Genomic DNA, 23300 nt, shown 5'->3' with positions numbered 1-23300 from the left:
CCCTGCTGTAAAATCCAGACCCTTGATGTAGCCCCTGAATGAAAAGCAATGCTGAAGTTTAATTTAAAGTTTTTTCTCAGATAATTGTTGGGTATATTTGTGTTGTTCAGCTTTTACTTTTCTTTTGCTGTAGAGTGGTGAAATGTACTTTGAAGACCACAGATGTTGGGTTTTGTCACATACGCTGATTCAGTGTTTTGATTACAGTTTTCCCAAGTCCGCTCTTGTTTGTGAGTGGATATAACACTGATAAATGTCCCTAAATCACTGGGCACGTTCCATCAAATATGCCAAAAAATAAACAATCTTCAAGATCTCTGTCTTCATTCCTTATTCTTTAGGAACTCAACAGTGAAAAAATACCAGTTGTAGTGTTACCCAGAGCAGTTAACTGCAATACTTGCAAACAAGCCAAGGTGCTCCTCCAGGTGCTAAGCAGTGGTCAGGCTCATTGTAGCTGAGAAATTTTATTGTATCCAGTAAAACTGATGTGGTTTTATCTTCTGGGCTGTATGTAGTCGAGTTCTCCTCTTATAAAAAGGTGGCTTGAATTCCAAAAAGGCAGCTTTGTATAGTTCTGTGAAATTAGAGCTTAGTTTTTCACCTTGACCATGGCGTGATGTATGTTCAATTTAAATATTGTTGGTTAACAGAAAAAAAAATATCTAAAATTAGGCATTTTGTCTTTAACATTTCAAGGGAAAAGAAACCACCAAACCACTAGCTAAACAGAATTCAAAATGATCAAATATTTATAGCCTAGTGAACCAGTATCATGTTGCATTTCTGCCTAATTTGCAGAAAGTTAGTCTTTTTTAAAAGAAAAAAAAAACACCCAGTCATAAACTGTGGTGGACCTGGACCAGGACCCCATGCTCTCCGTGCACAATGAGAAAACTCTGAGCTTGATTGGTCATAACTTTATTTATTATTGTTTGAGCTACCTGCTGTGATTTGGGATCTCTCTTGAATCTTTGAGTGACCACAAGGAGCTTAATGGCGTGGGTTTTGTCCACTGCCTGACTAGGCAGCGGGTTTGTGTTTTTAAAGCTTATCTTCTCCCGTAAACTCAATTTTCACTCAGTTCCCATCTAATAAAAATTCTCGCACCAACAGGTTGGAGCAGGGGATTAGTTAAAATGTAAAGCCAATTGATAAGCTTTGATACTTGTATTCTAAGAAGAGTTGCAGGGTAGGCATGTAAATTACAATGACAAGAATTAGTTCTCTGAATACAGTATTCATCAGCACAAAGACTAAGCTGATATTATGTGGCAAATGGTCTGCTTAGAGTCCCCCGGAAAGAGGCTTTGTGTGTCTTAGGTAATGACAGTGGACATAAATCAAGCATAATATTGTCCACAAGATCATTTTATCGCCTGCCCAGCTCATTTCAACGTATAGTTGCATTTAGGGCTAACTTGTCAGCAGTAGTATTTAAATTACCTTAGCAGAAAAACGTGGGTTTGGTAAATAACTGAAGTTTAATTCTTTGGGTACATTGATGCAGGCTTTTTCAGTCTGGAGCCTTAATAACTACTGAGAACACTTCATTGTTGTATAAACAGTGAGGGTAACCAAATCTAACGCTAGGGGGCGTGCACTCGGAGAGGAGTTATCTTGTGCCTGGTCTGAATTCATATGGTGAACTGGATGCACGGCGAAGACGGGTCCTTTTTGGAAGGATCAGAAGGTGGTCCTTGCCGGATGCAGAAGAGTGAACTTGGTCGTTGAATTGGTACGAAAAGTGCTGCAGCTCTGTAGTCTAATGCTACAGAATAACTTATGTCAGTCCACTGCATCTGCATGAGGAAGCAGTAGAACATTTTTTCTTTGACAACAATAAAACCAAAACAGGAGCTAGTGGGATGAAGGAATTTATCAGGAAGAGTTTATTTTCCTTGTCATAAATAATTTGATCAGCATGGAGAGCATTAAAATTGGCAATCATTAATACTGCCTTTTACGTTTGAAATCAGGCCATTTTGTGAGGCTTGCATTTATATTTCACCAAATACTTCTTAGAGATTGAAGAAAAAAACAAATTGAGAAATAGTATTAATCTATGCAATCTATCCAATCATCTGGCTTTCTGATTTCTCAGTAATTTTGACACTGGATTTTGTGTTCTGGTTTGAACTGTAAATTTAGCACTTAGTTTGTGATGTATATTCTTAGTATACCTACAAATAAACTTGCAATTTGTTAGCTGAAATATGGTTTTATAGGAATTAGAACTGAGTAGAGTATGATGAAGAAAGCAGACACCTAGAATTTTAATGTAATAAACATGCTTCAGAAGACTGCTTGTGTGAGATTTTGATTTTCAAGGGGAGAGTTGCTTTCTGTATATTTACTAGGAAAAGGAAACAGTGGTGGACTTTAAAAGGTAGGCTGGGTTTACAGGAATTCGCAATAGCAAGAATCTTATGAAGCCATAAAACAAGATACTGCTAGTCACCTTTCAACAAAGAACAGGCACTATCAAGTAATAGTTTGGTACAAACAGATCGAGTTCATCTGAAAGTATGAGTGAGTGCCCTGAAACTTACTGCAAAGGAAGAAAGGGGACAGACAAAAGAAAGCTGCTGGCCAAGAGTGGCTTGCCTCACCGGGGGAGCTGAGTGTGTCGAGGTCTGCCCTGTGGGGAGGGGGTTCATTGCTCTGGTAGGTTTGCTTCTGCCATGCATGCAAACCTTGACTGTGCTGGCACCGCTAATAATCTGAGTTCAGGCACTGGGGAGGTTTTACTGGATAAAAAGGACCTCCCCCACACATCACTCTTTTCTACTTTTTTTTTTCTCCAGGATGAGTAGAGCTGAAGCTAATGCTGAGAAAGGCCTGACACAACTGCTGTGTAACACAAGAACAGCTATAGCTCCTCCTGCTAGAAATCCTTGGTATTATTATGAGTACACTAGTAAAGAAATGAACTTGCTTCTAGCTGAACAGACAGTTAAATTCCAAAAGATAGCTCTCCTGCAGGCAGGAAAGTACTTTCCACCAGCTAGCCAATGTGCAGGTTACCTAGCCACAGAACCACCTAGCTGTTATTTGAAGCTGAATTTATGATTAGCCATTTAGGTTTCCATGTATCACAACTGAGCACCCAGGAGAGGGTGAGAGGATGCAGATGTGGCCACTTTATTTCCCCATGAAGAACGATCTCTGGCTGACTAGCTACATCTGAACCAGAATGTGGGGAGAGGCAGGAGCAGTTCTCAGGTGTAAATATTCACCTTCTTCCCATGGGAACAGAAAAAAAAATCTTTCAGGAAAAAAATCCCCATTTTCCAGCTTATCCAGGTAAAAATAGCAGCCCTTAGTCCGATAGCAACAGGCTCCCTTTTTCTTGCTTCGTGTATTGGAAAAGAGTTTTTATCACAGACATTTCTTAAAATTTGTTTTAATTATTTTTTACAATGAATAGTTGCATAAAGTGTTTCCTGCCCTTCCCTCTTGCTGGTGCCTTGTAAGGGAGGTAACCAGAATGCCAGCCAAATATCAGCCTGATGATGAAAGAATAGTTCCACTTAAAATGTCACTAATTTTTAGCATGATGAGTCCTGTATGAAGGGGATAGCTTACATTACTAGCTTCACAGATGAGTGTTGCACTGTGTTTTACTGAGGCAGCCGTTGTTTCTTGAAGTTAAAGATAACTAGATTCTTCTGTTTTGTGGTATTTAGCATTTGGCAGACCAGCAAAAGAGAACAAATTCAATCACAAGCTAAGCATTTAATAGGAGTACCTGCTTTTACAAACTACAGAAACAGAATACAGAGAACAAAGTCTGTGTTTAACAATAGTTAACAATATAGTTTTACAAGCACTAACATATGGAACTATAAGGAAATTTTGTTCCCCATAAGAGCTTCTCTGCGGGATGCTAGGCAGTTGTACAGCAATGAAAGGCAATGAAAGACATGGCTGTTACCAACATGTAACAGCCAACTGTTGAAGCGCATTCCTGTTCAGTGGAGTAATGGCGTTTGGTTAGCAGGTACCTGTGTAGCAAATACACTTGGTGAGACTTATCTACCAAGTAGGGCGTGGAGTTTGTAATGTGCCATCTCTTGGAAAACACTGAGTGCTTCCCAGTGAATTCTGACTATCAAGATTAGGTGAAAGAAAGGAATTTTATCGCTGCTCGTGGCATTAATATACGGTCTTTCTCACTGGATTTTGTTGGATTTGTTTGTGCTCAGTTAGTCTACTGAAGTGGTAAAGTACTCTGGTTAACAGTTGAGTTGATATTATCCATGACTGACCTGCCATGTTTTGCTTCTGTAAATTGAAAGCTTTGCTGTGCCTAAAGAAAACTTCTACTAAATCTTGCTGTCTGCTTACAGCTGAAAATAATTTATTTCCTGTATTTATTGAAATTAGTTATAGCATGGATCTTGGTTTCTGCAAATGCTATAGGAAAGGCATGAAGTCTGATTTCAAAATACAGAGGAGGAAATATTGACAATTAAGTTTATGGAAGAAAATAAAACGTGAACATATTGCAAATTGAGCTTCTGGTAAAGTCTTATTGTATAGTTCTGCCCCAATCTTAATAGGCACGGCTATCATTACATTGTAAGATACCAAGGGCAGAGAAGCAAGGTTTATTTAAACAGAAGTTCTTCATGAATTCAGATCTCAAATATCTTGTGAGCAAATAGTGTAGATGATCATTTTCTATTGAAATGTTTTAGATGGGTTCTTACATGCTTGATTTTTGATGGGGACTCTTTGCTATCTTGTCCTGTTTATCTTCTCATTTAACAGAAAAGGAGAGTTCATATAGAATACGTATGATGTGAGCATCTTGACTCACTTAGGTGCCAGATTTGGTGACTTTGCTGCTCAGTTGCATAAGTAGCAGTTAGAATCACAGAATGGTTTGGGTTGGAAGGGATCCTAATGACCATCTGGTTCCAACTCCTCTGCCATGGGCAGGGACAGCTCCCACCAGACCAAATTGCCCAAAGCCCCATCCAGCCTGGCCTTGAACACCTCCAGGGATGGGGCATCCACAGCTTCTCTGGGCAGCCTGTGCCAGTGCCTCACCACCCTCTGGGTGAAGAATTTCTTCCTAATATCTAGTCTAAACCTACCCTCTTTTAGTTTAAAGCAGTTACTCCTTGTCCTATCACGATGCACGCTGACAAAGAGTCCCTCTCCATCTTTCCTGTAGGCCCCTTTTAGGTACTGGAAGATCACTATAAGTTCTTCCCGGAGCCTTCTCTTCTCCAGGCTGAACACCCCCAACTCCCTCAGCCTTTCTTCACAGGAGAGGTGCTCCAGCCCTTTGATCATCCTTGTGGCCCTCCTCTGGACTCGCTTCAACAGGTCCACGTCCTTCTTGTGCTGGGGGCCCCAGAGCTGAACGCAGTGCTCCAGGTGGGGTCTCACAAGAGCAAAGCAGAGGGGGAGAATCACCTCCCTCGCCCTGCTGGCCATGCTGTATTTCTGCTTGGGACTGCCCCAGCCCAGGTGCAGGACCTTGCACTTGGCCTTGTTGAACCTCATGAGGTTCACACAGGCCCACCTCTCAGGCCTGTCCAGGTCCCTCTGGAGAGCATACCTTCCCTCCAGAGTGTCAGCTGCACCTCACACCTTGGTGTCATCGGCAGACTTGCTGAGAGTGCATTCAATTTCACTGACCATGGCACTGACAAAGATGTTAAACAACGCCAGTCCCAGTACTGACCCCTGAGAAATGCCACTTGTTGCTGGTCTCCACTTGGACAGTGAGCCGTTGACTACAACTCTCTGAGTGCAACCATCCAATTCCTTGCCCACTGAGTGGTCCATCCATCAAATCCACATCTTTCCAACTTAGAGACAAGGATATCATGCGGGACAGTGTCAAATGCTTTGCGTAAGTCCAGGTAGATGATGTCAATTGCTATTCCCTTAAAATTAAGAACTTTGTAAACCTTTTTTTTTTCCTTTATAAAAGATTGAAATATTTTAAAAACACCTGGAATAATCTCCTGTAAATTGTTTATGCTTTGAATTATTCCTAGTAGAAACTGAGTGAGCCAGAAGTCAAAGAAAATGACACTAATTGGAGTAGAAAACCTATGGAGCAGAGACTGTTTCTTTGAAGTGTTTGAAAAGCACAAAGTGCAGAACATGGACGTTACATCAAACACATCTAGTGATGAGAGGGTAGGGGAACCTTCATGGGGGGAATAACTATTTGTATGTAGTGCAAAACATGAGTATAATTGACCTTTAATATCTGCTTAGAAGAGACATGTGTGAAACTGAAGTCAAATAAAGGTCCTCCTGGTATCATTCAGCTGAATCTGACTGCTATCACTATTGCCGAGGTTGAGTTATGCAAGCCATGGAGCAGTTAGACAGCAACAGAAGCTGAGGCTGTGGTTCTCGAGTTCAGCGAGCTGCGGTCTGTTGTCAACCCGCAACACACTCGGAGACCATCATATGCCTTTGATTTAAAGAACAACAAAAGTCCCCAAACCCCAAACTTCCTGTCCCACTGACCATTCACATACTGCTGATGGTGCCTGTGGACCATGGTTTGGAAATCCCTAAGTTATGATGAACAGTGGTGTTAAGTATACTTATCTTCAGAAATAGTTTCAGGTAAGAAAATGAATTACAGGTGATCTATCCTACCTTCTCTAAAAGGTCATGGTAAGCAATCTTGTCTCTGCTGCCAGATTGATTGAGCTTGAGGGGTTCTGCATTCTTTTTTGTCCTTATGCTCCTATCTGTACAGCCAGAGCCTGTGCTTTAATGTAACTACTCAATGGGAAACGGTAGCATTATGGTTAGAAATAGTTGATTTAAGAAAAAAACTGAAAAGGGTAACTTTTTGATCGAAGGGAGAAAAAGATCTAGAAAAACAAAAGCAGTTGTGGGTTGGAAGATGAAGAGGGGGGTGGAGAAGGAGATTCCTTCCTTACCCTGTTAAAGTCATCTTTTTCCGCTTTCCTTTCCTTACCTTTTCTTTTTTCATGAGCCAATGATAAAGTTGGAGGGAGAAGAACAAAGTGGCATGCTTCAGATTTTCAAGCCCTGCTGGCAAGCCTTCAAAGACAATGGAAATCTTTTCAGCTTCTTTCCTATATTATAGCATGCACCACTTAACAAGCTCTGTTTCTGAGTCATTAGTGCCGTTTACAGGCTGTGTTTGTCCATCCCTTCCACAGGAAGAAACACACTGGAGTCCCCCTGAGCCCCAAGTGCACAAAGAAATGGAAAGTTGTCTCCAAATTTGAGGCCACGTAGTTAAGAGAGTGTTATAGGAGAACAAGTGTGCAGGATTAAAATTTGGCTTTCAAGTTTGCTGGTGTAGTAATGTAAAAGGATGGAGCTGTGCAGGTGAGGACTGTACTGTGTCTACCAGCTAATCAGTTTGAGTATGTAAATCTTTGTGTTCCCAGAGGGTTGATTTTAACACCTGGGATGCAATTTAGATGCAAGTTCACTTGCATCAGTTTCCTATGACAGGAACAAGGATGTGTGCTCTTGTTTTCTAAGACTTACTGCTCAGATCTTTGTCATGATGAGGAGTGCAAAATGAGCACTGTACTGATACGTTCAATCCCTCTGATGGTGCTGTTAGTCTCAGGGTGGACACTCAATTTGACTTGCTGTGGTGCAGCTCTAACCAGCTCCTTCCCAAACTGATCCTGCGTGGGCTTCCCACAGGCAGCAGCTCGTCAAGCTCCAGGTATGGGTCTGTACCATGGGGTCCATCCATGAGGAGCACACTGCTCCAACCTGGGTCCCCCACAGCCAGCAGCTCCTGCCAGGTCACCTGCTCCTGCATAGTCTCTTCTCCACGGGCTACAGGTCCGGCCCAGAATCTGCTCTGATGGGGTCCTCCACAGGCCTCTGTCATTGCAGGTCCACCTGCTTCATGGTGGTCTCCTCCATGGGCTGCAGTGTGGAACCCTGCTCCACCGTGGTACTCCATGGGCTGCAGGCGGACAGCCTGCTTCACCATGGTCCTTGCCACAGGCAACTTCTGCTCTGGCGCCTGGAGCACCTCTCCCCTTCCTTCTTCACTGACCTTGGTGCCTGCAAGGCTGTTTCTCACTCCTCTCTCTCTCCCAGCTGCTGTGTAGCAGCAGTTTTTTTTCCCTTTCTTAAATATGCTCTCACAGAGGCACAAACGACATCACTTACTGGCTCGGCTCTGGCCAGCGGCCGGGCCCTTATCTAACATAGAGCAGCTTCTGGATTCTTCTCACAGAAGCCACCCCTATGGCCCCCTGCTACCAAAACCTTGCCATGTAAACCCACTACAAGAGAATATACCCTTTCTGAACATGCCCTGACCTTTGCCACTGATTTCAGCTGCTGCTTACAGTTTATTCTGCCAGCAGTAAGGCTGCAGCACAACTTTGCTGAATACTTTGATGGAACTAGTAAAGTGGTTCCTCAGAGCCTGCCAGAAATGCTTCTGCTTTGATGTCTGGCCATGGTGAGGGTATAGTGAATAAATATGTTTGCATATTATCTGGTTAAATAAAAAAAAGAAAAAAAAGAAAAAACAGCCTGCTCTGTAAAATAATCTTTACAGTCAAAAACAGCTTTTAGGGGGAAAAAAACACCTAAGATATGCATCCATTTTTTCATGCATAGTATAGATCATTTCATTTGAAAGGATTTAAAGAGTAGTGGAAATTCAAAAATTGAAAAAGGAAGTAATATGGTAAATGGGAGAGAAACGGTTATACTTTAGTAAAGATAAGTAATTTTAGCTCATGTCCCCTCTCTTCTTATCAAACCCGCAGTAAAATTGAGAAAGCCAGTTTCAGTTGTTGGTGTCCAGTCTCAGTTTCCGATTTTGGCCCCCAGGTGTAGGATGAGCTTGTGTGGAGGAGTGAAGGCTGCAAGAGAAGAATGAATACAACAGTCTCCATTAGACTATCTCTGTCTTTTTAAAAATCACTGAAACTTGGTATTGTTCTTTGTATTTTTTTTCATGTAGAAGCTCACTTCTGAGTCTAGTTGTATTTGATAGTATCTTTCTTATTTCTGTTTGACTGTAATTTCCTCAGCCTGAGAAACACACGCTAAATGTATTTTCTTGGTTCTTTTGCCTAAGTGCTTTCAAGCAGTCACATCATCTTTAAAGAACAGTGCCATTTGGAGTAAGAGGGTAAACTTCTCTATTCTTACTTAGGGCATAACAGAGCAGTAGTGAATGTGCATCTGTCTGCATGCAGCTGAAGACTGTAGCTGCATGATGAAATTTTCTTCTGTCTGTGTGGAATCTAAGTGCTTTCCCTCCTTTTTCTGGCTGTCAAAGCAAGGCTGCATTTTACTGCAAAGACAGTGGTTAAGTAAGATCCACCCTCCTCACTTCTCTTTGAATTGTAAAGTAAATCGAATCCACATATTGCAAACTAATAAACTGCAGTAAGAGCAGTGCAGAATAAATCCCGTATTTTTCTTGGATGGAAGGCCAGACTTCTGTCTGGAATGTTTGAATCTGTGCTTAGGGTGCAGCTTCCTTCTATTCAAGGGTGGTGATCATCTTGTCAACAAAGCATCTGATTTACAAGGTGAAGTCACAGGAGTAGGCTCCTATCATATATGTACATCCAGCAAGGGAAATAGGGGATTTCTTGCTTGTGGTATAACAAGTGCTGCACCTGCTTATGCTTGTTCCCCATCTTTTATGTGACTAGATCAGGAATGTAGTTTGTGTTTGACCAAGAGTGCAGGACTAAGTGAAGTTTAGCTAACCCTACTTCTTACAGTGATGCTGCACTGAATACATTCTAGTGGCTTTCCAGATCAATGGTATCAAAATTAATATTTGCTAATGACAAATGCATCAATAAACACAAATTTCTTTGTAACTCTTGGATTTTTTGCTTTCTTAGTCAATGCTACTTCTAAGTAAGAACCTTCTATGGTTGATGTGAAGCTAAATCCATTTCCCATACTGGATTTGGTGGCATGATTCTCATCAACTTTGAGGGAGAGAGGACTGACAAAGGATAAGCCAGCCTCTGTTCTGGATACCAGGGACATTTTGAAGTGACAGGCAGAGGGAGAATACAGGAATGTACCAGGATCTCTTTATAAGTGCTTTTTCAATGCTGAAAGATCCGATGCTCTTTGAGGTACTGACCACATTTGACCCTGCATACTTCACAGACATAATGCAATCAGTTCAGCAGATGTTTACAGAGCACCAAAATTCAGAAAGCTTTCATCTTCTTTGAATGAAATGCATTCTTTTCTCTGAAATGGCACCTCTAAATTTACAAAGCAGCACCAGTACCCTAATATTAACTGTGTTTACGTTCAATTACCTTATGTCATCTGAATGCAACAGAGTTCAAATTAGTTACAAATCAGTTACTGGCTGATTTTTTTTCAAAACTATTGCTCTGAATTCTAGCAAAGTTAATTCACTGAGATTTATACGATGCTTTCCAGGGGCATGGGGTTTTATTACAGGAAGTTAAGGTAGATGTTCATGATCAAAACATTTGATCCTGTACTGTTTGTGTCCTCTTAAAATTATTCTTATAGGAGTTTACGGTACTGTATGTTTTTCTGAGTGCTCTAAGTTTGGATTATTTGCTTCATGCCCCCTTTCTGACAAGAGACTAGGCCAAAATTCATAATGACATGTACCCTTGGAATTGAGCAGTTTACTCAAGGAGAGACTATATTTGTATGCTAAATTTTCTTAAAGAAAAATACGTGGGAGCTGTTAAACTTTTGTTGGCTCTGGAAATGAGAAATGCAGTTAGCATGTGGAATGGGAATATTCCTGTCTGGCCTTCCTTTTTCATGACTGTAGCATGATGAAAGTCAGCAGGTCTTGGTTTTTCCGACTGAGAAAGTGTGGGTTTATGTATATTTCTTAAAGAAATGTTTAGCTTAGAAGATAAAAGACCCTGAGATACTTTCACAAAAGATGCTTGGTAAAAGCAATTCATGTTTTGAAGGAACATACTATTTTGAGGGAGGATAACTCATTTTTCCTACCTTATTCAGTCCTTGGCCTTTAAAATGGTATCAACAAAGGAAGTGTCTCTTACAGATGTTTTGTGATGTGGTTCCTAATTTATTGAGAGCTGGACGCAAATCCATTGACTCATTTCACGTAAGCCACCGAAGAGCTACTTCCAGTTATTGCCTGGACCAAGTCTTAGAGCTGAAAGATGTCATCTCTGACTGCCAGCCATGCTTCACAAGAAACATAACAAACATGCATTACAAATATTTCAACATTATAATTCAGCCTTTGAAGTTTTGGCACTTATTTGGCAAAGGATGTCTCCAAAGAGATATTTTTAGCAAACTCTATATAGACAGCTTCAGATCTTTGTCATTTTTCTTTGTGGAGAATATTTTTGCTATCCGTGAGGTGCCCAGAATTAAAGGATATAAAAATGACAAGATGCTCAAACCACAGTTGGATTCCAGTTCTCTTAAGTTTGTTGGGAGCTGGGTGTATACGCAGTAGAGACAGTTGCTCAGTCTTCCTCTGCTGCTCTGTGGTAGAGGTGGGGATGGGGCAGGGAGGCCATCTAATTTGTTTGCTTAATTTTGGCCCTTAGAACATATTTTAACTGTAAGTCATGCCCATTTGCTGCTGAACTCCTGTTTGATTGCTGGGTTTCTGAAAGTGTTTGAGAAACCTGTTATGGATGTGACTGACAGTTACAGGCTTTTGAGAGGATCAGGAGAAGCATGTTGATGAATTTAAAGATTAATTCCAGGTACCATTATCACGCAGAGGGCTGGCATTGTATCAGCTGCCAGGAAGGATTCATCTGCCCTTAGCTGAGTGCTTAAAAGTTGCATATCCAAGCTAGTTAGTCATCCTAACCTACCTCTGTAGGCAGTGGAGATGAAAACAGCCCTTTCAGAAGGGGATTCCTCTGAGCTGAACTGCCTTAGGAGATGTTTGCCTCTACCGCCTGTGGAGGTGACTGTTTTCACGCCCTGACATTAGAGCTGTTAGAACAAAGGCTATCACATTTTTCAGGAGAAGAAAATGGCTACAAGCAAGGCCCCAGAGGACCTGCAGTTGTGCAGCCCTGGATGCACGTATATGCTTCTGACTGCTTCGTGAATGTGACTGCGGAGTAGTGTCCTATGGCAGCTGAAATTTCAACAGTTATAAAATCTGATGGTCTCACCTTGGTAAAACATCCCTGCAGGTACATGTGAAAACTTGTGAATTCACAGACGCCTTTTGTTTTGCCAACAGCATAGTCAGAATATGTTTGTTTTTCTCCAGAATGTGCTTCCTCCACAGCAGCTGCAAAAGCCCCAGGGCCCCGTGCAAACACGTGCGTAAGCAGGCACAGGACTTCTGCAGTTGCACCTTTGAAAAACCCAGGGCTCAGGTCAAATGGTCTTTGTTTTCAGCTTTATTTTCCTGTTTCCTTGTGTAATTCTACTTTTTTCCCCATAGTTCATTGTACCATTTAGTATTCATAGAATAGATTTATAGGCTGTGGAAGGGACCCACAAGGATTACCTAGTCCAACTTCTGGCTCTGCTCAGGACCACCCAGAAAACTGAGAGCATTGACCAAATGCTTCTTGAACTCCAGCAGGCTCGGTGCTGTGACCACTGCCCTGGGGAGCCTGTCCCAGTACCCAACCACCCTCTGGGTGCAGAACCTTTACCTAACACCCAGCCTGACCCTCCCCTGTCCCAGCTCCATGCCATCCCCTCGGGTCCTGTCGCTGTCCCCAGAGAGGAGAGCTCAGCGCCTGCCCCTCCACTCCCCTTGTGAGGGAGCTGCAGGCTGCCATGAGGCCTCCCCTCAGCCTCTTCTGCTCTGGGCTGAACAAACCAAGGGAACTCAGCTGCTCCTCGTACGTCTTGCCCTCTAGACCCTTCACCATCTTCATAGCCCTAAAAATAGGATTCCATAAACCCTTTTGTTTTCCTGAAGTGTCTAAACCTCGTTTTTCAAACGTATGCCTGTGAAAGCTTGCCAGAGGAACAGCTTGCTTTTCCTCAATGCTGACCTGATCTGACTGTAATAATAAACAGAAGGTGATAGGCGGGACTAAAGCAACAACTCAATTCCTCAGATCTTCCTTTGGGTTATATGAACTATGCTTTGTGCTTCAGATACTGATATGGTGCTGCTAATTGGTCTGTTTGTTTGCTTGTTTAAAATCTTAAGATAATCAGCTAGAGACATTTTCTGTTCTTCTCATAGCATTTAAAAATACGTGGTATTTGTATAAATTGATGATGCTGTAGATGAGAAAAGCAGAAGGAATTGCAGGCAGTGATACTGCGTGTATCTCTGACACAGGAATGATTGTGATGGGTATTGAGGAGCACTGGACTTAGCTACTGGGGTTTTACTGATTAATTTTGTTGTGCCTTGGTTTCCTCATCTTAACATATCAGAACGATCTGATTTCATAAAACTACACGTGCAGAGTGCTATGTAAGCCTGTAGGTTATCTTGGAGGTATTACTATTGTTATTACTGCTGAATAATTGGAGTTGGAAGGTGTCTGTTCCCTAATCTGCTGTAGACACTGCTCCAAGACAGGATTCTCTGGTCAAATTCTTCCCTTGCTCATAAATCTTTGAAGCCCTTCCAGGACTGAGCCCATGTTCATTTACTTTTCTTCATAATTAGTGGTGATTCTACTGATAACTTGCTTTACAAAACGTTTTTTTGTTCTTGTTGTTGCTGTTGTTTTTTGTTGTTGTTGTTTTTCAAGGTACCTCAAGATTTGGATAGAAAATACTTTAAAGGGGCAAAATATAATTTTCTTGAAAGCTGGAAGGCAGGTACATCACATGGGGAAGCAGAATAAGGCCTGCAGCTCTAATTCATTGGAAGATGTTTTCTGGCATTATTAACAAGAGAAATATCTCAAAGGAGAGGGAAAGCAGCTTGAGGCTTGGTAACAGCCTGAAGAGACCTTTGCAGCTTTGGGCAATCCAGCACTGCAGCTGACCTGTGCTTTTGGGATTTGCTGAAGTTTCTACAATTTATATTATTAATGATTTATTTCATAAGATTTTACTCAAGGGGATGGGAAGAAAAAAAAAAAAGAAAACCCTAGTTTCTAGATCCTGCTCCTGTCCTAGTGTTACCATCTTAGACCTGGGGAGAGTAATGATATTTTTATTCTGCAGCTAGGCTAGGAAGGTAGGGCTCAGTATCAGCTGGGGCATGATGTGTGGAATAAAAAGTTCTGCTTTTTGCACAGACCTTTTCTGACTGCTAGGATTATTCCTAAAGTAAGGGATTGTACTTGGTTTTCTTTTTTGTATACAGGTGCAGGTGAAATACGTTTTAAGACTCAATTGAAGCTATTGCTATTTTTATTAATCACCCAAAGGATCACAAATGTAAATATTTCTGATTCTGTACTAATGCTACATTATTAAACTCCTTTTTTTAGTGCCCTTTATATTTTCAGAAGTGAAGAGAATATTGCAGAGCAGCTGCATCCCAGTGATTTGTCAAGTTAAGAAGTACTGTCTTACCCTGTGTTGTATCAATGTGACAAACTATATTCTTGTTATTATGTATATTCCCGGGGCTTTACTGGAAAACTGGTAGAACTTTCCAAATGTCCATTTATCAGTACTTTAAAAGATGGCTGATTAATGTTATTTGCATATGAGCAACAGAATGTGTAAACATTGTCTGGGGCCTCATTCAAATGAACCCTTTCAGTTGGATTCACAAAAGCGACACTTAGCCAAGGGTGAGAGTAGCTCTACTTGGAAATGTCATCACCAAGCCTGGCCACTTGCAGTATACTAACACTTGTTTGTTCTATTTCCTTCTCCCCATATATTTCCTCCAATTTCCAAAATCAGAATGAGACTTTGGCCCTGTCCATGGAGCGCTGAAAAACATCTCCCTTGCATATCTTGCCACACACCCTTCCTACCCATGATATAAGGATTAATGCCTCTTCTGCAGTTGTCGGTAGTAGTAAACTGTTTCTCCAGTCTGATCAAATGGAAAGCTCAGAGAAATGCAGTGACAAGGAAGGGTCTGCATGCCTCATAAGTTCTGGGGCCAGCTGAAATAATGTATTTTCAGAATGCATAAATAAAAACACTAATCCTCCTTCAGCATCTTTTCTCCTAAGTGCCCAGGTTCTTTGTGTGTATGAACTCACTGAGCCTCCTAATGTGACCTGCTAAAGACAGGAATGATGCATCTGTTCTCATATAGGGTAACTGAGGCACACCCTAGGTAGGTTTTTTTCTTTTTTTTTTTCTGTAGGTTTCATTTTAGTGCATGGGAAATAACATGATTTGGATTCTATTTTACTTGATGCAGTTTCCTGTGCTGTAACCACAAGAGCATCCTTCCTCTGTACATACATCATCTGCAACTAGAAACAGAAATGTCAAAATATTCACAATTTAAACACTTGCATCGTTGCTGAATGCCAGGAATTTAATGTGCATTTATTCTGCTGAAAGATTTGTCTACCTCAAGTCACCTTTGGGGATCTGTTAGGGATGCCTTGGTTGATAACTCTTCTGGTAGTCTTCTGGTAGAGTTGTGAAGTAGAACGAGAGGAAATGTATTAAGGAATGAGTGAGAAATTAGAGAGGGCCTTAAGGTGGATATTCCTGTGTTTTACTGTAAATGAGGTACTGGACTTTGCTCTCAGCATTCTCGGGTGCTCATAAAATAATTCAAATTCAAGCACAGAGTATGTCTCTTCTGCTTAGTGTAGACGTGTGGTCCACATCAGCATTGCTGCTTGAACATGCTTGTCCACAATGGGCTTTGTTCAACATACCAGAGCCAAGCGGCGTTCCAGGAGGAGCACTCAGTGAGGCTGCTGACGCAAGCAGAAGCATCGCATACTACAAATCCTTCCTGGTCTTTGTAAATTTAGCCAGGGTTATTCATGAAGAGTGCAGCCTTTGATACGCCATATAGAGGATAGGTGTTCAGCTGTTCATTAGCCTCACCGTGATCATTTTCATCAAAATCAAATTGTGTTCTGTATTGATGCAGCTTGAAGTAAAGGGGGGGTGAGAAAGTTGCCACAGCCTCTTTTGAAATCTTTGCAAAGCTGTCCACTCCACCAGCCCGTTTCCAAATGGAGCCAGCAAAACCTGGTGCAAGAAGAACGTGGCTCACTGGAGAGAGTTAACTTCTATTTAACGGTTGTTGCAGTTAGGGTATGGCATGAAACCCGTAGCCTGTTGATGTGACTGGCCACAGGGAGAATGGACAGACCTGTCCTTCTGCTGCCACAGGTGTGTCCAAACCCTGCTTGGATGTAGTCCAAATTTAGGTGCCTGCAGAATGGACAGAGCCCTTCCTTCCCCTTCTTGCCTGTGTCTAATCCATGTGCTTCATTACTCCCCTTTCGCTGGATTTGGCAGTTGTGTAGTTGGAGGGTGGGACAAACCAGCTCACGGATGTTATGGAAGCAAGATCTCCCTTTTCCAGGGGTGTGGAGATGGACAGTACCTTAGAACTGCTGCAGTATCAGGAATATGGAGGGAGTGTGTGGCCAGGATGGGAAGGATCAATAAAGAATGCTGGAGGGGGAGAGAGGAGGACCTCTGTCTCTATCTCTCTCCAAGAACCAATTCAGAGACCTGCATTGACACTCCTGGAAACAGAACTTGGCAGCAACTTCTGTCCTTTCTGTGTAAGCGCCTTGTGCCCAGGGCCCAATTCCCATAAGAAATGTCAGCATTAAATAATGTTTCAAAAGTGGAAATGATCTCATTCTTCCTAGAGCTTATTTGGGTTTTCTTTCTTGGTTACTATTTATGGGAAATAGCTTGTTGTATCCAACTTGTCAAGCGGTGCAGATCACTGCCTGGAAGACCTCTTTATTTGCCACTCCATTGGTCTCCATCTTTACACTTCGTTGACACTGAGTTGGCATTTCCCTTCAGGTTTCCTGCAGGTAACTCCAGTTGTCTTCATCTCCACTTGTTGGATAAAGAAATGGAGTCACCTTAGTCACCTTATAGGGCAGTAGAGACTTGCACGTTGAAAAGTAGTAGTGAGCTGTTCTGCAGGAACTTGGGAGTTGCTTTTCCTTCTGCCTTTCTATGAAGCCCATACCTTCGTATTAAGTGACCTATGTTGAATGAAGAGTGCTTCTTACTGATGGGCCTCGGTCCTTTTCTCAGCTGCTGAGAGCATGCTTTACCCCCAGGACATGCTGCTAGACACTTCTGAAAGCTTTATTGGTAGGAAAGGCTCTTTCCTAGAGAGGTTGTCATCTTGTTCTCTTATTCTTGTCATAATCAATTTGATCTTGAAAGCATATGAAATTAGGTTCTTTCCTGTTTTCTTTTTTTTTTTAAATCTGGAAATTTGCCCATTTTTGCATGTTTAACTGTGGTGTAGCAGATACACTACAGCCTCAATATCTTTTAGAAACCTGAGCAAATAAGCATATCCTCTGTTCCTTTTCCCACTCACTTTCTATTGCAGCTGTATATGGCGAGAGTTTTTGCCCCCCCACACCCTGCTCTTGCTTCCCTTGTCCTTTAACTAGGAAACCAGATAATTGAATTGAATCTCTGAGATTAAGTTAATGGAAAACTCCGCCCATTTTGAATGAGCTTTCGCATGCCATGACTGGAGAATGACCTTCCACAGGAAACTAATGCCTGTCACAAACCTCATCATCTTTCACCTAGGTGCAAATCTTTTCTTTCCCTTTCTTTAATCCCCCCCTCCCCTTTCTAGAAGGGTAGATATGTGTGTGTGTAGGAGGGAATGTGTATATGTACACATACCTGTAACAAAGCACTCCTGGTCACACTTAGCCCTAGAGATGAGCAGTTGTGGTGTTAAGCAATGGGCTGCACGAAGCCTCAGAGATTTGAAGAAGGAAAAAAAATAAAAGAAACGCTGAAAGGAGTTGCTTTTCTCTTTACCTAAACCTCTACCTCAAACCCCAGCTACCCACTCGCAGTGTATTTTTGTTCTCCAAGTGATACACAGCTGCTGTTGAAATGCAAAAGCACAGTTGTATTGACCCTGCCTCTTCTTCCCTAAACCAGTCTGATAGTAAGTCAGAATGACAGTGCTTTCTCTGTTCAGTTGCCCTTGTTAGCCCTGTAGGGATTATATTGTTGCTGTTAGGGCTCCTTCATGAAGCAGCGTTTCTATCCACCTTGGGTACTGATGGCCAGAGCTCCTGGTGGTTCGGTGGTAAGGGCAGGGCCCAGCTCCCATCCCTACCTCTCAAATCTGCTTCCCAGCTTCAGGCTCTAGGAAGGTGGTACCACATATTCCTCTTCTTTAGGTCAAGAGACTGCATGCATCTTTTCCTATCTGTATGTTGGGCCTCATCATGGTCATCTGCTTATGTGCCAACAGCTGTCTCCTTCTCCAAAAACCATAGTTCAAGAAATTAACTGTTGTAGTGGGATTTGAATGGGCAAGCCTCTGCTCTCCAGCACTGCACATACTAACAAGATGCACCACCGGCGTTTGTAGCTTTTAAGGCCAGAGGGATCTGTTGTGCTCATTAACCCTGACTGCAGGCATAGCACAGGCCATAGCTGGTCGGTCATTGATGTTCTGCATCTCGTTTAACTGCCGGCTCCTTTGCTGGCACAAACTTATCATGTGTAATTTCTATATTTAATTTGATTGATGTGATTTTCGAAAGAGCCTAGCAAGAGTCAGGAATTTGAACATACATAACCAAAAAAGAAAAAACAATTCAGTGCCCTCTTCTCCTACCATACAATCCAATACAAAAATCCCTCCTAGTTCCCAAAGGCAAAGCCCCTCTCTGCTCCTGCCTCCCTAAGCTCCTTAGAAAATGGAAAGGCTTCATAGCACCCCTAAAATTAAAGAGTTGAGTTTTTTGGCTCAAAGCTGAAAATATATTACAATTTCAAGGAAACTTTATGCAGGTGTCACATTAGAACCATCTCTTATTCTTTACTACTTTCTCAAGTTGTGCCTCTTGGCCATGAAAGAGCCAGACCTGGAGAAATCTACTGTGACTGAAATATACTTTCAGACAGCTGTATGTGTTTTGAAGTGGAACGTACCTTTCATTGGACCTGAGTATACTTTTATCCAGAAAACCAGTAAGTAACCAAGGAGGAAGCAGAGTTCTGGTCACTGACCTCTAAAAGTATTGCTCTTGCTCTGTCCATAATTATTTCACGATCCAAATCATTGCAGCAAAATGTTGTGCAAGGAAATTAATTTAGCAGGTCTTAAAACAAGGTTTTCTTGAATATGTCTGGATACAAGTACTTGCTAAAAACTGACAAAATGCTTAAGTGCAGATGAATGTACTTCAGTAGGTATAAATGTCTACAACCACGCAGCTCTTCTTCGAGGACAAAGATCTACACGATGTTGGAACCTGGGGAGAATCAAGAGAGAGGAAAGATGGCAGTAAGCTAAAGCCAACTCTGAAATACCATTCCACTGCCCAGCACTGTTAGCTTTTCAGCAGACTGCTGATTTCCCTTGTTGGCCCTGGCAGAGAGAGAGGCCTGCATGGCACTGCCGGTCTGGTTCCCCCATCGTGTGCTGTGCCGAGACCTGCCATGCTGAGCCCCTGGGGCACTGCACAGAGCTGGTCTCCTGTTTGGAGCACTCTTTGGAAGATGGAGCAGTGAGGGTACACCAGCCCTTCTGTGCCCTGGCCAGCCGTCCTTCTTGACAGAGCAGATGTATAATCTCTCTGTTTTTCCCCCTCTACCCGAGGTTAATGAGGTGTGTGTGTTTGTCTGTCTTGTGGCCACGTGCACAGTGGTTTTAATGGGCATTAAAGCCCAAAAGTTTGGATTGTTGTCTGAAAAAGCCCTCCTGTAAAGAAATTAAAGTGAGTTTTTTGGAAGGACTGAGCTCGTGAAAATATTTACTGCAGTCATTCAATGCCAAGGTCCAATGCTCCAAGACCAGGATGTCTGAAGGTTGTACCATTAACTGTGGGACGGAGCTGTCGGTTTCCCATTACTAGTGAAAGCTGAAGCTATAATTTTCACATCAAAAGTATTTTTGCTAATGTGCATATACATTTCTATATATGCCTAGTTTATATATACACCCATAGATACATGCCATAAATGTATATATTTTTGTATATACACACGCAGTGTTGCCCAGCCGGTATCTTTTCCTGTCAGGGAAAGGAATTTCCATTTGTCGGTCATGCTTGCTGATCGCTGGAAGTAGAGCAGGACTGAATCACAGGCGGGTGTTCATGGGAGGTTTGTGTTGTTCTCCTTGGTTGAATAGCAGGAAATCCTGGAGTGCAGTGGAACTCCAATATTCAGTTTTTATTCCATATTAGGAAATACTTCCTTATCATTACTGCGGGTGTGTTGTAACCATTCGTGAGATTAATTTTGGTGAGGCACATTGTAAAAACAAGGCCCTGTTGCTTCGTTCTCGCTTTTGGGCATGCTGGGCTGGAGGGACCGAAGGCCCCGGCCCAGGGACCGATGGGCTTTCACAACCAATGCTGGCAAAACCCGCCTCACCAAGATGTTTCAAGAGAGGCGCTGGGAGCCCCAGCGCTCCATCCAGGTTACGCCACCTCTCATGCTGGCATGGAGCACTGAGTGGCAATGGGAGAGAAGCGAGGAGATGGCTGGATGGAAAGTGGGACAGCTTCTTTCAGAAACAGCACTGGCTAACGCCAGCTTGGGGTGAATTTGCAACTGGGGCCTTTGCTGCCGTCATTTTGGAGGGATTTTCACCTGCTTTGAGCCCTTTCTTTGCACTTGGCTGCAGGTGGGGTTTGTGGTGTTAGGAGCCTGCCCAAGGAGGAGCTGTGCTGGAGCCAAACACCGGCCCCAAGGTCCTCTGGGTTTCCTGGTGTCCTGGCAGGGCAGCAACCAAGGGTCCCTCACATGTCTCCAGCCCCATGTTCTGCACATCTGCCGACGTCTCCGTATGTTTTTTTCATGGCAGTCAGGCACTGGGAGCACCACCCTTCTCTCTCTCTGTCAGCTGGGACCAGGCCAGTCGCAGGGTTCAGCCGCAGCTACGAGGGGCAGCTTGTGCGGGTGCACCGTGGGGAAAGCAAGAATGACTTAAAATGGCTAAAACATTTGAGCATCTCTTGCTTTTAAATAGCAGAGCCTGTTCTGATGGGGCTAATTTTACTCTGCTTCTTAGTGCTGCTTTAAATAGAATAAATGTAATTCATGCTGTAACTTTAAAGAAGCAAAACTTATTGAACATAACGTGTGTTGGGAATGAATAACAAAAGGAAATGAAGTATATAAATGAGGTAAATGAAATGCTAACGTGTTAGTGAGGCTTGTTGCAGTTTTGCATTTCATTTTCCCTTCTCAGATGGGGACTGCACTAAAAGCTGGAGGATGTCAAAAAGATCTGCTTTTGTCAATAACACTGAAGAAGAAAAATCTACGTGTGAAGTATCTGATTCGTTGTACTTGGCAGGGAATGTTGCCTCCTTCAGGTAGTATATTTAATAAAATAGAGGCTTGTGAGTTGTAATACTACCGAAAACATAAATTATGTAGGAACAAAATATTTTTCTTTCCGAAACATATCCCAGAGCAGTGCTCGGCAAACACACTGGTCTTAATAACAATGAACTTCAGTAACAGCAGTAGCGCAGCTAGCGTCACCCAGATGCCAGAAAAAAGAATACTAATGTCAAAACTCACTGAATTGAAGTTCACTTATGCTGATTAAAAAATCTTTGGGCAAGACTCTATTTTGATGGTGGCAGTCTTTGTTTAGTGATAACATAAGCATTAAGATCTGGCTCCAAGAGTTGAAAACTGCTGGCCCAAAGCTGGCAGAGATGGCAGTAGCGCGGTTTTTCCTGTTTGCTTGCTGTCCCAAGACTTCAGGACTCTATAGTGTTTTGTGTGTTTCTGGAGTTTTCTCAAAAGCTTTGGAAGTGGATTCCAAAAGGGTTGCAGGAAAAGAAGGCAGAGAACTTCTCTGGGAGGAGGTTCAATGTAAACAATGGGATGGTGAAAACAGGCACGACACAATTGCCAAATTTGTGCTAGCAGAACCCGTAGCACAGAAAGTCCTTTTCCTTCAGGGCTGTTAACACAGTATGACCACTTTCTCCTTCTGTCCAATCACTAGAGCTACCAGCTGTCCCACGACACTTTTATCGATGCTGCCTGTGTGCATATCAGCTCCCAGTATGCACAGTTGTGTGCTCCACAAGTTGCCCACAGAGCCTGGGCGGCAGCTCCTGCAGCTGCTGCTCCTCCCCTCTCCGGCTGCTGTGTCACACCACCTCGTCCTGCTGAGCCTTTGGCTGCTTGTTGCATTTATCTGTCCCTGCCCACTGCCTTTTGGTGTGAATCATGCAGTTATTTGTATACGGTGGGTTGTTTTTTTCGTATATGTGTATATAAATATCCTGTCTCTCTTTAACGGAATCTGAGCAATTTGGAGTCAGCAGGGCTGGTGCTCAGACATCCATCCTTGCTGTATCCATTCTGCCTTCCCAGATAGCACTTTATTTTTTAGATATCATTCCAGTCACCAGTGGTTTTAGTACCCAGTTTTGCTAGCTGCTTTGCCGTGTTGCCTGTACAGAGCCGAGCAGCGTTACTCTGAGTGTTCCCTGGCTTCTCACCCAGAAGAGCTCCGGTGCTACACGCGGTGGTGATAACTGGCATTTCTGAAGGTAACCACTGTATTGAGCTGTGTGCATTTACTTTGGAACAGGTCTGACACCAAAACTGTGTCTCTTTTAGTTTCTAGTTCTTGAAAATGCCATTTGCATGCTTCGTGTCAGGAGAAAGTTGAGTAACAAAATGTGTTATGCAGAGAAAATGAGATCTTTGGAAGGCAGAAATGCATCTCAATATCTTCCTTACCCAGAGGCTTTCACTAAAGAGACAAATTGCCTGGGAGTGTGAATGGAAACTTTTATAAACTTTGCAGTTTTAACATTTTTACTGCAGTAGGGAACTGGCTTCCTAATTCCTGGGGTTAGGAGCGTGCTTGGGTATATAAATGACAATCGTTATCAGCCTTACTGTGAAGTGGCATGGCAGTTTTGAGAAGAGGGGCTGGCGTTCCCTATGCCATTGAACATGTATGTAGCTTTATGTTTCAAATCAGTGTCAGAGACCCAGCGGCGTGAGGAAGGCATCATAGTACTGTCATGTGGAGAAATGCATACTTTTGTCTCCGAAAGAACTGTGTTGTTTGCTGAGTAACTTAAGTACACATTTAGTAACAAGTCTGGAGTAAACTTACTGTTGGGCTGATGTATGCTTATGTTGTATGCATGGTTTCAAGAATAAGAATATTTCCTTTGTGGGACTTGGATCCAGATTGATTTGATAGCATGGATCCAGATTAATTTGATAGT

At 42.6% G+C, this 23300-nt stretch overlaps 1 protein-coding gene across 1 annotated transcript in view; it reads left to right on the top strand.

The window, feature by feature from the left end:
• STK38L (serine/threonine kinase 38 like) overlaps positions 1–23300 on the top strand; it is a 48880-nt gene that overhangs the window by 881 nt on the left and 24699 nt on the right. The window lies entirely within an intron of this gene.

This window comes from Anser cygnoides, chromosome 1 (assembly GCF_040182565.1).
Source record: "Anser cygnoides isolate HZ-2024a breed goose chromosome 1, Taihu_goose_T2T_genome, whole genome shotgun sequence".
Lineage (NCBI taxonomy): Eukaryota > Metazoa > Chordata > Aves > Anseriformes > Anatidae > Anser > Anser cygnoides.
This window is presented reverse-complemented; position numbering and strand designations above follow the sequence as displayed.